Source organism: Monodon monoceros, unplaced genomic scaffold (genome assembly GCF_005190385.1).
Source record: "Monodon monoceros isolate NGI ecotype Baffin Bay Population unplaced genomic scaffold, NGI_Narwhal_1 Super_Scaffold_9, whole genome shotgun sequence".
Classification (NCBI taxonomy): domain Eukaryota; kingdom Metazoa; phylum Chordata; class Mammalia; order Artiodactyla; family Monodontidae; genus Monodon; species Monodon monoceros.
Window position 1 is genome coordinate 23283725 of NW_021703786.1, and position 18981 is coordinate 23302705.

Here is an 18981-nt window from a genome sequence, read left to right on the forward strand (position 1 = left end):
CCTGTTTTCAAAATAATGAGGAAAATTTGAATATGAACTGGGTATTAATAATATTAAAGAAATATTATGTCTTTTTTTTTTTTTTTTTGGCTGCGTTGGGTCTTCGTTGCTGTGCGCGGGCTTTTTCTAGTTGCGGCGAGCGGGGGCTACTCTTTGTTGCGGTGCGCGGGCTTCTCATTGCAGTGGCTTCTCTTGTGGCGGAGCACCGGCTCTAGGTGCGTAAGCTTCACTAGTTGTGGTGCACGGGCTCCAGAGCACAGGCTCAATAGTTGTGGCACACGGGCTTAGTTGCTCCACAGCATGTGGGGGATCTTCCCGGACCAGGGCTCAGAACCCGTGTCCCCTGCATTGGTAGGTGGATTCATAACCACTGCGCCACCAGGGAAGTCCCTATTATGTCATGTTTGATGTGATAAAGGTATTGTGCACAGGAAAGTGTCCTCGTTTTTAAATGTGCATTGAAGTATATAGAGGTGAACTGCCACAATGTCTGAAATTTACTTTAAAAGCATTCAGAAAAAAATTGGAAAAAATCCTGGCAAGATGTCAACAGTTGTTAAACCCGGGTGACGAGCATGGAAGGCTTCTGTATGTTTAGAAATGTACATAGTATAATGTGGGAAGAACAAAAGTCACCTCCTCCAAAAGACTTTCCCTGATGGCACGGCACTGGGTTGGGCGCCCCTCTCCTGGGCTACAGTTGTTCCAAGACAGGAACTGTTAGTCACCAGGGCGCTTACTGTCTGCATTCAGGCTCTGCCTCTGCAACTAGGCTAAGACCCTCAGGGGACCTCACAGTCTGGCAGAGAGTAGGTGCTAATAAAGGAGTGTTGAGAAGGAGGGGGGAGGTTACAACCCCAGCACACACCTCAGTGCCTGGCACAAAGTCCGCAGCTTGTTTATCAGGCTGAATGTCCTCCGAAGCAGCCAGCTCTCCTGTCTTCCTCTCCTTGAAGGATCCACCAGGGTGACATCAGCAAATGGACAGGCTTTGTGGCCACCTTCACTGACTTTGTCTCAGGCACACCCTCATCCAAAAGGCTGGGAGAAATTGATGATAAATATTTATGTCCACCAGCCAAAAACATGCATACGAATGTTTATAGCAACATTATTCGTAACAGCCAAAAAGAGGCAACAGCCCAAATATCCATCCACTGATGAGTGGATAAAACAAGGGTAGTATGTCATTACAATGGAATATTATTTGGCAATAAAAAGGAATGAAGTACTGATCCATGTTCCAAGAGGGTGATCCTTGGAAACATGATGCTAAGTGAAAGAAGCCAGGCACAGAGGACTCCATATTGTCTTATCTCATTTACATGAATTGTCCAGAATAGACAAATCCATAGAGAGAGAAGGTAGATTAGTATTTTCCTAGGGCCAGGGGAGTGAGGGGAAATAGGGAGTGACTGCCAATGGGTATGAGGGTTTCTTTGGGGGGTGGGGAAAGGATAAAAATGTTCCAAAATTAATTGTGGTGATCATTGCACAACTCTGTGAATATACTGAAAATCACTGAGTGGTGTACTTTAAAAGGATGCAATTTTATCATATGTGAATTATACCTCAATCAAGCTGTTATTAAATATATATCTATGGTCATTACCCAGTCCATGCCGCTGGGCGATATGGCAGACAAAGATGGATGTGGTGTTGGCTATCTTCCCAATTTAAAGTAGAATAATAAAAGATAAACTTGGCAGGGAATGGGGGGGGCTGGTAAGTATGTAACAGGGCCTATAAATAAGACCTTGACCTTTAGCTGGCAAATGCTGGTTATCTGTGCCCTTGCAAGGGGCCAGGTTTGATCTCAATCTATTTACTAAAGAGCAAGCACGATGCTGTGGAGAGAGGAAGGGAGAAAACTCCTCCCGTGATGCCAGAAAGATATAATTAAGAACATAAATTACACTTTCCAGGCTTTGGAGGCATCATCCAGCCGCTTTCCACAGGCATGCCCAGGTAAGGTGGTTTGAAGAATTCTATGAAGCATCTTGGGAAAGAAAAAGAGAGATCACCTGTGGAATAGGGGGCACTGGGAGTGGAGAAGGCAGGAAGGAAAGAGGACAGAGCTGCAGTTCAAGACAACTTGGGGGCAGGGAGAACTCAGGCGGATTCACGGTCTAGTGGTCCACGGCGAGAGCTCATTCTGCTGGGCTCACACCGCATTGGAAATGCTCTCAATCAGTTGCCGTGGAATGTAAGCTCTAGGAGGACAGAAGTTTCCATTTGTTTTGTTCATCAATGCACCCAGATGGCTGGTGCACGTGTTGAATAAGTGAATATTTTTTAAATTAGGGGATTTGACTCCCATGTCTGACCAAGACAGAATAACAGGGACCAGCCTGAAACAACTTAAAAACTGGACAAAATATACGAAACGATGGTTGTCAGGACGTTGGACATCAGGCAGCAGAGGACAGTGGTCCTTGAGAAATGAGACCCAAAGGAAGTGAGCCCTATAATTGAGAGTGGAGAACCTTGCGATGCATGGTGTTTTTGTTTTTTCCCCCTCAACAGTGGGGAAGATTAAACACTGTTGCGGTCCTGCCTGACAAAGCTTAATAGCTAGGCTTGAAAGGATCCAACTGTTCCCAAGCAACTTAACTGTATCCCAGAGCAAAGCTCAAAAATATCTGTAGGAACATAGATGTATCCAGCCCCCAGCAAGGGAAAATTCACAATGTCTGTCTAACATTCAGGGTCCAATCAGGGGCAAGAAGCCACATAGTAACTGGAGCAGGGGACGTTTAATGTAAAGAACTGTTAAAGATAACAGGGGACTAACTATAAATAGGTAAAGAGAACTCCCAAGAATACCCTAGAACTGAGGGGACGATCTACTAAAACTGGGATTCAAACTTCATTGGAGGAGATATGGTTGCAGCCCAGTCCACAGTGAAGTTCACTGGGTTGCCGGGGCCAGAGCTGGTCCGTGGTTGCTGCGCAAGAAGGAAACTACCTTCTGGGGTGCAGGTGGGTCAGTGTGGTGGGCAGAGAACCGTGGGATTGGGGTTGGGATTGACAAACAGGAATCCTCCTGCTGGGGTGCAGGTGAAGATGGAAAATCACTGTGGGGACCTGTGAGATTCACTGAGAACTCGCCTTTGAGGGAGCTCCTGATGGGAAGCTGTCAACGGGAGGCTGCTAAAATCTGATGGGGGTGAGTGCCCCTGGATGTCCCCCACGCGCCCCTGGCAGCCCTGGGATAAGAGCAAGAAGCCAGAGGAAGTAATACATTGGAATGAGGAAGAGAAGCCCCTTGACTGCCAGTGTCCCTCCAGTGCCCCCTACTGACAAAGCTTAACACTGCTCCAACTGCAAATGAGAAATGCTTACCAGGCCCAGCTAAACTATCTCTGGGCAGGTGATGAAAAATAGATTTAAAGCTGAGAAGGAACAAATTGGTAACTGGTAAAGTCACAGTCTGACATCCAATCAAAAATTTTCAGCCATGCAAAGATGAAAAACATATGACCCATAATGAGGAGAAAAATCAGTCAATAGAAATAGACCCCAAAATGACACAGATAATACATTTGTAGACAAGAACATTAAAACAGCTATTATAACAGCTATTATTTACCTATATTCAAGAAGGTAGAGGAAAGATTGAGCATGTTTAGTAGAGATATGGAAAACACGAAAAAAGATCCAAACTGACATAGAGATGAAAAATATTACAATGCCTGGGCTGGGGGCGGGGGTGGGGGGTGGAAATACACTGGATGGTATTAATTCCAGGTTCATCACCTTGCTTCTCCTACATCTCTAGTGCAGGGATTGGGAAACTTTTTCATAAAAGGACAGACAGTACACATTTTAGGCTTGTGAGCCATATGGTTTATTATTTTTTTTAATTTTTACTGGAGTATGGTTGCTTTAAAATGTTGTGTTAGCCTCCACTGCACAACAAAATAAATCAGCCATACATGTACAGATATCCCCTTCCTTTTGGATTTCCCTCCCATGTAGGTTACCGCAGTGGATTAGGTAGAGTTTCCTGTGCCATACAGTACGTTCCCATCAGTTGTCTATTTTATACATAGTATCAATAATGAATATGTGTCAATTTCAGTCTCAAAATCCTCCCACCCCAGCCATATGGTTTCTGTTGCAGCTACTCAACTCTGCCTATTCAACTGTGCTCGAAAGTAATCACAGACGGTATGTAACAAATGGGCATGTCTGTGTTCCAATAAAACTTTATTTATAAAAACAGCAGCCAGCTGGTGGTTTATGGTTTGCTGACCCCTCCCCGAGGGCATCCAGTGAGAGTCCTACTGCTCATTCAGCACTCCCAAAACTCAGAGGGGCTGCCTGAGCCCAACCCAGACCTCAGCCCCATCTCCCTCTTTCTTCCTCTTTTTCTCTCTGTCAGGACACTCTTCTCCCAGCTCTCAATCCCCATGGCCTTGGAGGATAGTTAGCAAATAAATGAATTTATTTAGCTATTGGGGATTGCTGAGAAATGACCCCAGAAGATATATGCAGTTGAATCCATGGACCTGTGGATGTTCCTTATATGCAAAAAAAATACCCTTGCAGATGTGAAGAAGTTAAGGATCTTGAGATGGGGAGGTTATCCTGTTTTATCTGGGTGGGCCCTAAAGGCAATCAGAAGTGTCTTTATAAGATAGAAGCAGAGGGAGATTTGATATGCAGACGAGAAGGTGTTATGAAGACAGAATAGACAGAGACTTAAAGTCATCAACCCTGGCTGGAGTGATGGGGCCACAAGCGAGGGAATGCTAGAGTCAGGAGATCTGAGTCCACGTCCCATTCTGCCCTCCTTACTGTGTGATCCCAGGCAAGTCCCAGTCTTTGGTTTTCTTGCCTGTAAAACTCCCAAACTGACATAGAGGAGGAAGTTTCCCTCCTGCTGCCAATGCTGTGAAGCTTAAGGGAAATGCCGATGAGAACATTCAGCACAAACGTGCTACTATTACCTTTGGGGCTGGGGTCCTCACAGTAGCTCTCAGATTTTACCGCTGGCAGCCACCCTGCTCTGAGTTTTAGGAATAGCAGCTAACATTGACTGCGTGCCTGCTATGTGCCAGGTGCTGTGCAAAGCATTTTATTTGCATCCTCCAGAGACATGTGGAAATGGGATCGTGGAGTTTGCACTTTGGAAGCAGAAGGACCTGAGCTGGAATCTCAGAAGTGCCCTAATTAAGCTGCGTGACCTCAGGCAAGGGACTTAACCTCCCTAAGCATCAGTATCCTCACCTACAAAACGGTGCCGCCTTGACCTGTCTTCCTGAAAGGTCACAAGGGTCAGATTTACCCTAAGCAAAAGGTCTGGCATGGTCCTCTTATTACCATTTGCTCTTTATAATCAGTGGCGGATTCGTGGTGAACACATAGTTTCATAAGGGGATGTGCTGCTGTTTCCCAGTGCAGAAACATCTAAGTGCCACTGGTATCCATCCAAAAGGCAGCATTTCCTCTCCCACTCCCACCCCACGCCTGTGGAACTACAGAATCTTTCTTCTGTGACAGCACCGAGACACAGCACCGAGACACACGCATACATGGTAATTTTCAGGCGAGAGCTGAGCAACTAATTTTCCCACCTAAAATTTATTCTTCCTTCTTTTGTTATTATAAGCTGGGGAAAAGACATAACAGAAACCCTCTGAGTCTGGCAAAGAAGAAACAACGTGAAACGCAATTTGAAACCAGGAGTAATCACTGTGTCTACAATTCTAAAAAAAATTAATACATCAAGGAGTAGCTTTTAGAGCCAGTTTTAAATCACGCAGAAGAGTCTGGGTTAGAAACAATTTATTATTTTCCTCCCGAAAATGCTGCTCTGCCTGGACTTTCTCTTCTGGTTAAATGCCCCATGCACCCCCAGACCCAGGGATTCCCTCAATAGCCCCCTTCTCGCTGCATCTAGTCACCCAGTCCTGTGACTTCCTGCCTGTCACAGCCACAGGGCATGTTCATTGGTTCCCTGCCTCCAGGCCTGAATTTGGCTAAGCACCCTCCAAGCCAGCCGCTAAGGGATCTTTCTGAAACACAGATGAAAAGATTTTCATGATGACTGTCGATTACTCAGAACTTATCGGGCATCTACCACATGGCCGGTGTTCTTTCATTCAACTCCAAAAGCCTACAAGGTAGTTGTTATTAGTCCCACCTTACTAATGAGGTAATTTGCTTCTGTAACTTTGTCGAGATCACTGAGCTGGTGGTATACAGTGGAACTGGGATTTGAGCCCAGGTCTGGGGACTCCTAAGTTTGAGCTCTTCCCATGTCACTGCTTTTTCTCCTGGGCTTCCTACTGACTACAGCTGAGCTCCCCAAACTACGCCCTGGGGATGTCACTGTATAAGATAGAATAAGTTTTCTTTAAAACAACAATAGCAATAAAGTGTGTGTGGAGGGGAGAGGTGGCCGGTCTGTGTTAAATAAATTTGGGACATGCTATCTATGCTGACCAGTCTTGGAGAATCCCTGGCATCTTTGTTTATTAGTAAGGGTTTTGGTGTGTTCTGCAATTTTAAAAAGAAAGGAAAAACAAAAACACCCCCACTTTAACCTAGAGTTTTCCAAAGTCATTTTGCCCTGGAACCCCTTTGCACTGAGCATCCATCAGTCAGAAGGAGGACTGGTGTTCCTCGGCACACCGTCTGGGAACCACTGGCCTTCCAGCCCAGGTCCCACAAACTCCTGGGCTGGGCCCACCTGCCTCTCCAGTTTCTCCTCTTCGCCTTGTGTCAACCTTCTGCTCCAGCCACACCTCGATGCTCACATTTCCTCAGACGAGCCAGGGTGTTCATGCCTCTGTGCCTTTGCACAAGCTGTTCCCTCCCTGAGCCTGCAATGCTGTTTCCCTCCTTCCCTCCCTCCATGTGCCTCAAGGACTGGCCAGAATGTCTGCTTTTCTGGAAGTGGTTTCCTAAGGCTTCTAACCAGAGCTAATTACTCCCTGGGTTGCACCAGCCCGAGCACTTACCTCTACTACAACACGTCTTTCCGGATAATATTTGTCTTCCCATGGCTCATCCCCTGCGGAGGGCTGTGAGCTTCTCGAATGGCAGACTGCGCTTGCTTTATTTCAGAATTAACACCATGCACAAGGCCTGGTACACGATAGGTGTTTGTCAGTTGAACTTCCTTAGCTGTCCTCTAGTCTATTTTCTTAATATATTTTTCTAGTTATAAAAGTAATTCATGCCCACTGTGAGATTTGAAAAAAGACACATGTATATATGGTATATATTTAAAGAAGAAATACCCATAATCCTAGAGGGATCAGGGTGAATGAATCTCAAATTTGCATTAGCATAAGAATGACCTGTGTGAGCTAGTTAAAAACAGAGGCACTCAAACCACAGCTGGGCCACCCAGATTCTGCCCCAGTGTGTGTGTGTGTACCAGCATGTGTGCATGCACATGCGTTTAAAAAACTTCCAGTTGATTCTAAAACGCACCCCTCAGACACTCCCTGGTGGTTCAGTGGTTAGGACTACACGCTTTCCCTGCCGAGAACCTGGGTTCAATCCCTGGTCGGGGAACTATGATCCCTGAAGCCGTATGGCGTGGCCAAACAAAAAACTAAATTAAAAAAAATAAAATGCATCCCTCATTAAGGGTCACTGCTTAGGTGAATTCCAATATTTTGTACTATGAACAAGGCTGTAATGAACATCTTTGTATGTATTTCTTTGTCTATGGGTCTATTGATTGCCTTAGGAGAAATTCCTAGAAACAGAATGATTGAGCCAAAGGGCAGGAAGGTGTTTCAGGCTCTCGGAGGAGTTATTCTTCAGAAAGATTTTGCTGCTCCCTTCTCCCACCAGCAGTTTGTGAGGGTGCTTGTCTCACCACGCCCCCATTATTATGGCCACTTTGGACAAGAAAGAATACAAGAATAGTTGCTATTAAATGTGAAAGAAAAATCGCCTAGCTTGATGTTTTTTTAAGAGGGACATTTAACGAGCTTTTGAAGTATAATTACTGTTTAATCAAGCCTGGGAATGCACAGTCATTATTTTCTTTTTGTGCACGCTTGGTAATTTTGCCAACGGATGCTGTGAACACCCATCACTTCATTTGTTTTTGTGGGCTTATGCGGCTTGTTTTCCTAGAGGAGCTTCAATCTCTCGCTCTGTGCGTGTCTCTGCCTCTGTCTCTTTCTTTTTCTGAGGCACGTAGACTTTGAGTTTAGTTTCTTCCTCCCCAGAGTCTCAGCTAAGGAGCAGGTCCCCTCACCTGAGATGCTCATACCCACCGTGCGGGTAGCCGTGCCCCTGGCTAGCTGCCCACCACCTAGAATGGCGCTCACATTTTCTCCCTATCTGCCTCCATCCAACTCTGACAAGTGAGGGCAGAGTTTCTCAGTGTCTGGACCCACCTGCACCAGAGGAAGATGCCTGCTGGGCCAGCTCCTTCCTGCCTGAGAATGGAAAAGGCCACAGCTCCCTTGGCCATGCTCAAGGAGGGTCTCTGCCACCTACAGTGTAGTAGGCAACGAGAAGCTTCCAGGAGGAGGGAACTGCCCATGACCAAGGCCAAAGGAGGACAATAGCCATTCAAACATTAAATATCCTCTGACCTGCAGTTCTCAGGCTAGAAATCTTACCTAGAGAATGCTCCCACCTGTGCGTGATGCTATTTGCAAGGGCTTTCCCAGCTGTTTACAATGGAGAAAAAAAGCCCACTAAAGGGCAACTGATTAAATAAGTGAAGACCCCTGCATATCACGGGATACCAGGCTGGTGCACCAGGCAACATTTAACAATTAAAAATAATGAGGCGAAAAAGACAAACCTGTATAGACGGAGGGAAAATATCTACTGTTAAATGAGAATAGCAGGCAGAAGAAAAATATGTTCAGAATGATCCTGTTTCTGTGAAAGGCAACAATTTATTCAACCAACATTTAATATTATATGCCAGGCACCATGGATAAATAGGCAAAACCAAACAAACCTTGTCCCTCATGGAACGTGCATAAACAGGGATTATCACTAAACAGAAAGGAGCCTGGAAGGAACTGTTCACCCTGGTTATTTCTAGGCAGGGTGCATGGGAGCAGGGAAATGGTTTTAAGAAGAGTTTTCAGGGACTTCCCTGTTGGCGCAGTGGTTAAGAATCCGCCTGCCAGTGCAGGGGACACAGGTTCGATCCCTGGTCCGGAAAGATCCCACATGTCGCGGAGCAACTAAGCCCCTGCGCCACAACTGCTGAGCCTGCGCTCTAGAGCCTGTGAGCCACAACTGCTGAGCCTATGTGCCACAACTACTGAAGCCCACGTGCCTAGAGCCTGTGCTCTGCAACAAGAGAGTCCACTGCAATGAGAAGCCCGCACACCGCAACGAAGAGTAGCCCCCACTCGCTGCAACTAGAGAAACCCCACGTGCTGCAACAAAGACCTGACACAGAAAAAAATTAATTTATTTAAAAAAAAGAGTTTTCATATTTCACTCTCTATCCTTCTATATTGTTTGGAATTTTTCACAATAAATATGCACCATATTTGTAATTTAAAATCATATGGAATGAAAGAATGAAATAGAGGGAAAATGGAGCCCATGATACAGCCAGGCCTGGAGACCCAGGCCTGAGATGATTTCCCACCTTTGCTCCTTGGGACCCCATCACTTCAGCTTTCCATCTGCTCAAAGGTTTGGTCTTTAATCTCTCTAGGGAAATCAGCCAGAGAAACAGAGATAACCACTGTGGCGGGGAAGGTTCAAGGTTACCCCAGCTGTTACCACTTGGTCCACTGGTTCCAGGTCTCCTGGAGTAGTTCCTTGTGCCTTAAAATGTATTCACAGATGATTGCGCTCCCCTCTTTTTTTTAATTCTGAAAAATTTCAAACCTTCAGAAAGGTTACAAGAAGTAGTACAATGAACACTTGTATATTCTTCACCTAGATTCACTAGTTGTTAACATTTTGCACACTTGTTCTCTCTTTCTATGTATTAATTTTAATTTTTGCTGAATTGTTTGAAATTTAGGTACAGACATCATGACACTTTATTCCTTACTAAGAAAACATCCTGCATAACCATGGTGTATTATCACACTTGGGAAATTGAACATTAACACTATCCTAGTATCTTATATACATTCCACATTCAAATGTTCCCAAGCGGCCCAGCATTGTCCTTGAATAGCTCTTTTTCAAAGGGTCTGGGATCCAATCCAGGATCAGATGTTGCATTTAGTTGTCCAGGCTCTTTAGTATCCTTTAATCGAGAGCAGTTCCTCAGCCTGTTTTACTTTTATCTGACATGGGGATACTTGAAAAGTCCAACTAATTGTGTTAAAACTACACAATCTCCAGGAATTCCCTGACGGTCCAGTGGTTAGGACTCTGTACTTCCACTGCCGGGGGCGCGGGTTCAATCCCTGGCCAGGGAACTAAGATCCCACAAATCTCGGGGTGCGGCCAAGAAAACCAAAAAACTACACAATCTCCGCGTGATCCTTGTCTTAGAGATGTCAATTTTCTTATGCCACCACTAGGTGGCACTCTCGGTAGCCCTTGTCCTTCAACAGCCCTTGTGAAAGGGCAATTTAAGGATTGTCTCAGTCAAAGAAGGCTCTTCTTTGGTAAAGCATATGCTGTTTAAAATGCCTGTATAGGGGCTTCCCTGGTGGCGCAGTGGTTGAGAGTCTGCCTGCCGATGCAGGGTCTGCAAAAAAAAAAAATGCCTGTATAGTGGGGAGAGGGATAAATTAGGAGTTGGGGATTAAAATATACACACTATTATATATATAATATATAACCAACAAGGACCTATTGTAGAGCACAGGGAACTCTACTCAATATCTTGTAGTAACCTATAATGGAAAAGAACCTGAAAAAGAATATGTATGTGTATATATATGTACATATATATGTATGTATGTAACTGAATCACTTTGCTGTACACCTGAAACTAATACAACATTGTAAATCAATTATATTTCAATAAAAAATAAAATAAAATACCTGTATATTTATAAAGGTGGTATCCTTTCAAGCGTGTCTTCCCATGTATGATTCATAATCACCCGGAGATATTGTTCATCAGGATTCTGATTCGGTGGGACTGAGGTAGGTCCTAAGATTCTGCTTTTCTAACAAGCTGCGGGTTGATTGTGATGCTGCTGGTCTGGAGAACACACTTGGAAGAGCAGGATTGGAACAAGCATATGAAGAAACATATCTATTTACAATTAGGCAACTTTTCTTTTTCTGTCAGAACCAGCAATGAAGCTGGTCTCATCTCCTGCTAATCCCCTCCCCCCACCAGCCCTTTGGCCTCCGTGCTTCTGTACCACAGGGCCTTTGCACTAGCTGTTCTCTCTGCCTGCACTCTCTTCCCCCAGATATCCTCTACTTGGTTAACTCCCTCTGCTCCCTTGTCTTTCCCCAAACCTCACTTCTTAATGAGATTTGCCCAGACTACCCTATTGAATAGTGCCCCCTGTCCCAACCCTGATTTCCTTTCCCCTTCAACCTACTCGATTCTTTCTCTATAGCCCTCACCACCTTCTCACATACCATATAATATACTTACTATATTAATTGCTTATTTCTGTCTCTCCCTGCTAGAATCCAAGTTCCACGAGGGTGGGTATCTTAGTCTATTTTCTTCACCGATATACCCCAAGCACCTAGAACTGTGTCTGGCACATAGTATGTGCACAAGAAAATATTTGTGCACCTTAATGGGACCTTCAAGATGACAGTGCCCAATCCCCTCATTTGGTTGATGAAGAAATGAGCTCCAGGTCTTTGGGCAAGATAAAGAAGTGCCCAAGGTCATACACTCCCTACGTGTACTCCCTATAAGACTGTAGGGAGATTGTGCTGTTCGTCTAAATGAATATAATTTAAAAGCAGGACATGTTTGTACCAGTTAAATTTTTTTTCTTTTCATTTGTTTTTGTTGTTTTCTATCAGTTAAATTTTAAGCAACCGTGTTAATTCTTATTATTTGTGTTAGGCCTTTTCCAAAAAGGATCTGGAGAGCTAACAAGATGATATAAACTCCTATAAAATGGAACAGTCAGGAATCAAGATGGAAGCGATATCATCTAAAGGAAGAGGGAGTTGATTTTAACAGGCCCTTGACAGTAGTTAATTATGCTAATGGGGTACAGAATTTGGCTCTGAATTCTTTGGCAGCCGAGTTAAACGGGAAGCACATGGGGCTGCATAGTGTTCGTTGTCTGTGCTAAGAAAGTCTGAGCACTCAGCAGGAACGCACTTCCGGGAGGCATTGAGTATAAGCACAGGAGAACTCTGTGTGACATCCAGTGGGCCCCCAATTGGCTAACGTTCCCCAAAACCCCCAAAGTTCTCACTGAAGAATGTGCTCCTTTTATCTGGGAATTCTAAGAGCGTAACATAAAATCACGTGATAGCTCTTATGGTTCAAGTGAGTTCTTTTCTGATGGCTCTACCAGAAAATAAGGATGAAAACCAGAGAATCTAGGAGAAAGCATAGGTAAACATGTCTAGGAATATCTTTTACAAATATCTGCTGTCTCAGATCTTAGATAAACGTTGAACCACAGGCAATTCATGGATTAGACTTTCATATGTTCAATGGGGGAGGGCGGTGATATTTATTGAGTTTCTACTATAAATGGAATCCTTTTTCCCCAGAGGGTACCCCCAAGGCCCAGCTAGCTCAAGGGCAGAGAGGACAGGAAGGGAAGCCACTTCTGTTTCTTTAAGTTGCAATAAGTATTTGCTAGGGTGTATTCCATACCCAAAAAAGGCATCCAGCAAATTCACCTCTCTGGCCACCAGGAAGCTGTCCTCCACCATGAAGTAGGGACAATTGCTCTGTTTTCTGCTGATGCTTTTTCAAAACGCAGTTCTTTTACAAAACCTCTGAATATCCTGTGAGTGAATACTAGCCAATGTATTTTAATAAATGATAATACATTTTTTCTTATAGACCTCTTTAAAAATTATTTAAAGATTTCCCCTTTAAAATAATTCACAGTCTAATGACAGAGATAAGCACCTAAACAAACAACTACAAGAAATGTGATGAGTGTCATACTGTATGTGGATAAGAGTGGCTGGGATCTTTCCTTTTCCAGCAATGTACTTCCTCTTTTGATATTTGTACATCATTGCATTATATACTGTGGATTGTTCCACTGAGATCGGATTGATCAAATGAGCATGTCTTGGTCTTTGTGCAAATACTTTTTCAAAGTTCATTGTGTATTTATATGTTCCTTGATGACTGTGAAGTAAGGATGTAGTAATTTTCCTATCGAAATGTATACGTTCAACTGTCTCCAACTATGAGAGTTTAAAGACAAAAAAACGGAGATACTGTCCTATTCATTGCTAGTGTGATATCTGTATAAAAATTGACGAATTTCTCAAGAGGTATTTATTGGGAGAGTTTTATGTTACACAACCAATTTATAAATATTTCATTAGAAAAAAAAAAAGATTTCCCAAGGCATTTTTTTTTTCTGCCTGGTGCAATTAAAAAAAAAATTTGGTTGGGGGGACTTCCCTGGTGGTCCAGTGGTTAAGAATCCACCTTCCAATGCAGGGGATGCGGGTTTGATCCCTGGTCGGGGAACTAAGATCCCACATACCTTGGGGCAACTAAGCCTGCGTGCTCTAAAGCCCTCAAGCCACAACTAGAGAGAAGCTGGCGCTGCAACGAAAGGTCCCGCATGCCGCAACTAAGACCCAACACAGCCAAATAAATAAACATTAAAAAAAAAAAATTTTCCCCATGGTAAAATACACATAACATAAAATTTACCATCTTAAGCATTTTAAGTGTACAGTTCAGTGGTATTTAATACATTCATAATGTGCAATCAGTCATCACCACCATCCATCTCCGTAACTCTTTTTAGCCTGCAAAACCGAAACTCTATATTCATCAAACAATAACCCCCAATCCTTGCCATCCAGCTCCCGGCAACCACCCTTCTACTTTCTGTCTCTAGGGTTTTGACTACTATAAGCACCTCGTATAAGTAGGATTCTATCATATTTGTCCTTTTGTGACTGGCTTATTTCACTTGGCATAATGTCCTCAAGGATCATCCATAATGTAGCAGGTGTCAGCACTTCCTTCCTTTTTAAGGTTGAAAAATATTCCACTGTATGGCTATACTACATTCTGTTATCCATTCATCTGTCGTTGCTTCCATGTTTTAGTTATTGTGAACAATGCTGCTGTGAATAAAGATGTACAAATATCTCTTTGAATTCTGCTTTCAATTCTTTTGGGTCTCTACCGAGAAGTGAAATTGCTGGGTTGTATGGTAATTCTAATTTCAATTTTTTGAGAAACCACAATACTGTTTTCCACAGCAGCTGTACCATTTTACATTCCCACCAACAGTGCACAACAGTTCCAGTTTCTCCACATCCTCACCAACTTTTGTTCTTTTCTGTTTTTTGAATAGTAGTTATCCTAATGGGTGTGAAGTGGTATCTCATTGTGACTTTTTTTTTTTGCAGTACACGGGCCTCTCACTGCTGTGGCCTCTCCCGTTGTGGAGCACAGGCTCCGGACGCGCAGGCTCAGCGGCCATGGCTCATGGGCCCAGCCGCTCCGCGGCATGAGGGATCTTCCCGGACCGGGGCACGAACCCATGTCCCCTGCATCGGCAGGCAGACTCTCAAACACTGCGCCATCAGGGAAGCCCTCTCATTGTGATTTTGATTCAAATTTCTCCAATGATTAGTGATGTTGAGTATCATTTCATGTGCTTCTCGGTCATTTGTATATCCTTTTCGGAAATATCTATTCACATCCTTTGCCCATTTTAGTACTGGGTTGTCTGGTTTTTTGTTGTTGAGTTTTGGAGTTCTCTATATATTCTGGATATTAATCTCTTATCAAATACTTTAAGATATTTCTCAAGGCATTTTTTTCTGTCAGGAAAACTTTTAAATTGAAATCATATTGTGAACATGTCTTCAACTGAATCCCACCATCTCTGCCTCTGCCCATCACAGATGTGTCACACGCATGGAATATTCTTTCTCCACCTGGCATTTGTTCTGCCACACTGACAACCCTGGGCCATAAGAGGGCCCAGGGCTTGAACCTGCAATGTGTCAAGTGGTGTTAGCCTCTGGGGGCTGGATTTTACTCCAATCACACCCTGGACTTTTGCCTGAATGGCCTGGATTCCTCTGTTGCAACTACATGGATGAGTTGCTTCCATCTTGAAAGAAGAGATCAGATTGGGTTTGCCAACGAGCCAGCTGTGTGCAGACCATTGTGGGGAGGGCCACCATCTTTGAGGGCTGGGTTGGCTTATAACTGGCTTGTAGTCTGTGTTGGTTATTTGTGGGGTCCTGCTTCTTTGAGGTATCTGCTTATCTTGGCTTCTTCCAAGCAGCCATGGAACGTGCAGAGCCTTGCACAAACCAGGCACTCGTTTGTTGAATAAACTCTGATAAGCAAAGGTGATATGTTTGGAGCCATGCTGCCTTGATTTTCACTTTTTGGTTTAAATATCACATCCCCATATGCCAACACCTCCCATGAAACAAAGAGAAGCACCTGTGTTGGTTTTGGCACAGGATCGGTTCAAGGGCAGGGCTGGGCCATCCTTGTTCTCTGTGCACTGTGCACGTGTATGTGTGCGTATGGGTGATCACAGGCATGCGTGTGTGTTCATGCACTTGTGTACTTATGTTTGCTCGTGGACCAAGGGCTGGACAGTCACATAACCTCAAGACACCAACTGGAACTCTGACAAATGCAGAGATGAATTTGTCAGTAAACCAATGGGTCTTAATCTGTTCAAGTATAAAGACTCTTCTTTAACATAAAAAAATTGCAAAGACTCCCACACGAACAAGAAAGACATTATTTGTCTTTTCTGCATTTTCAGGTTGATAAAAATATGTCTCCATGCATTTGAAGACCTTTTGCAACGATTCCCAAGCTCTCCAGATCTGGGAATCCACTTCCTGAATGGACCTTTAACACTGGAAAGAGTGTCAAATGCTCACTCCTGTGAACATCTGACATTCTAGCAACTTTCCCTCTAAACAAGCAGGACCAAAAACATGAGCAAAGAATCACAAGCCCCAGAGACCACGTTTGTCTGCATCTCTGATGCATCCTCTGAACCTAGCACAGGATCTGCACCTTAGGTACTGAAAAAGTACTTCTTGCAAAAATATCCAATAAGATGAGGCCACAGAGTGGCTGGCTAGGCTCACTCACCAGCTATGCTCTCAAGTCCTGCACACCAGCCTCAAAGAGCACAACGCAAAGCACTGTGTAGAAGGCCTGACTGATCAACGTCAAACTTGGCTGTGAAACAAACATCACATTACTTTATTATCATTAAGTGAAATAGAATCTGTTCCTGGGCCGCCATTCTGCCAGCCTGTTGGGAAATTTAATGTTGGCCTCAATTGGCAAATCCCTTCTCTCCCTAGGGTTGCATAAGAATCTGGAAGGATCATGTGGCTCCTTGAAAACGGGGGAAGGGAAGAGAGTCTGGTTGTGGTCACTGCTCAAGCTCCTTGTGATTCAGGCTCCCAGGGTCCCTAGAGGACAGGTGGCTTCTCAGGCTCTGTGTCACGTGAGGTGTAAGGTGATCTCGGCAGAGGCTGCAAGTCCCAAGCCTAGTGTCTGGCGTCCCTGGATGCCCGGGAGACATTTCCCTGAGGGAGCTGCCTCTATCATAGGGGCAGCTCACTCTCCCCAGTTTGGGGGACTCTCCTTTGCCTGCTGCTCCACCTCTGCTCCTTCCAAGTACAACTTTCCTTGGGGTTGGGGTCACACAGGGCCTCGGCTGGACCTCCTAGAGTTGTGCCTGGTGGCAGGGGCTGAAGGACCCCGGAGGGAACTAATAACAAACTGCACCTCAGTGACTGGCTCTGCCACAGGAACCCAGTGGAATAACCACCTGCCTGCCGTGTGTCTAACTCTTCCATGTTGCTTCTAAATAATCAGGACCTCAAAGAGCTTCTTCTGCCACCTTGTTCTTCTGAAACTGACCTGCCGGAGAAGCAACCTGGAATCCAAACTCACCTTGGCTCAGAGATACGTACTTTTATTGAATGGCTGGTGGTGTGACAGAGCTTCCTGAGACGGTGTCAGATCCCGGCTTGAGGTTTGCCCTCGCTTTGGAAGGCACCAAAATCCACTCTTTTTCCTTTTTCTAGGACCCAGTCCTGGGCTTCTTCAAAGTCCCAACAGCAGGAGGTTTCCTTGTTTGGCAAATTCTGGCCCAAACAGCCCAAGCCCTGAGGAGGAGAGCATTGGTTGTACAAGAAACTAATGGAATAATTTCTGGCACAAAACCAGACCCTCCTGTGCCAAGAGGTTCCAGGAAAACCAGCACATCCCAGGACTGGGAGGAAGTAAGGCAGCGACTGGGGACTTTTCCTAGTGAATCCAATAAATCCTTGGAAAAATAATCCACCAAAGGTCAGATATAGACAGAAAACAACTTTGTAGGCTTTTGGAGGTGTTTTGTTTTTTTCCTAAAGAGAGAGAAAAGATTCCATGCATTGGCTCTAAAAATAAATAACTGGGAATAGAAAACTCATCTATCCATATAAGAGAAATATGAACTTCAGTTCTGTATTATGGCCAGTTGATTGGGGATGGGGGAGAAAAGGAAAAGATGAATTGGAGGAGAAAAAGAAGTAGAGAGAGGAAGCAGAGAAAGGATGAGAGATGAGAGAGGCACAGAGAACTTGGAAGAAGGTTAGAGAAAGAAACTAAATATTTTCAGAGGCAGAGACACGAAATACACGAGAACAGAGCATAGTGAAAGAACACCAGATTGAGAAAGCTCAAAAGATATGCTGTAGATACAAAGAACAGAGTAGTGGTTCCCAGAGGGGAAGGGGTGTGGGGGGAGGGTGAAATGGTTAAAAGGGGTCAGCTATATGGTGATGGCTGGAAACTAAATTTTTGGTTGTGGGGACTTCCCTGGTGCTGCAGTGGTTAAGAATCCGCCTGCTAATGCAGGGGACATGGGTTTGAGCCCTGGTCCAGGAGGATCCCACACACCGTGGAGCAACTAAGCCCGTGTGCCACAACTACTGAGCCCGCATGCCTAGAGCCCATGCTCCGCAACAAGAGAAGCCACTGCAATGAGAAGCCTGTGCACCTCAAGGAAGAGTAGCCCCCATTCGCTGCAACTAGAGAAAGCCCGTGAGCAGCAATGAAGACCCAACGCAGCCAAAAATAAATAATAAATAAATGCATTTATAATAAATAAATAAATTTTTGGTAGTGAGCACGTTGTAGTATATACAGAAGTTGAAATAAAATGTATGTGCATGAAACATATAATACTATAAAACAATGTTACCTTAATTTTTAAAATGGTTATTTAATGGTAAATCATTGTTGTTATACTTTTTTTAAAAATATATTTATTTATTTATTTTTGGTTCATTGGGCCTTCGTCGCTGCACGTGGGCTTTTGCTAGCCGCGGCGAGCAGGGGCTACTCTTCGTTGTGGTGCGTGGGCTTTTCATTACGGTGGCTTCTCTTGTTGCGGAGCACGGGCTCTAGGCACACAGGCTTCAGTAGCTGTGGCACACGGGCTTAGTTGCTCCGCAGCATGTGGGATCTTCCCAGACCAGGGCTCGTTCCCCGTGTCCCCTGAATTGGCAGGCGGATTCTTAACCACTGTGCCACCAGGGAAGTCCTGTCATACTTTATTTACAGGAACATCTTATACACATGGCAAGTAGAGCTGTGAGAACATGAGGTCATCTTGTCCAATTCCTTCTGGAGTGCATTGGTGTCCCCTCACCCCCACCAAAATTCATGTCTACCTGGAACATCAGAGCATGAGCTTCTTTGGAAACAGGGTCTTTGCAGATGTAATTAGTTAAGATGAGGCTATACTGGATTAGGGTGGGCCGTAAATCCAATGACTGGTCTCTTTATGAGAAGGCCACGGGAAGACACAGATACACACGCATCTGGAAGAAGCCCATGTGATGACAGAGGCAGGGATGAGAGTGGTGCAGTGC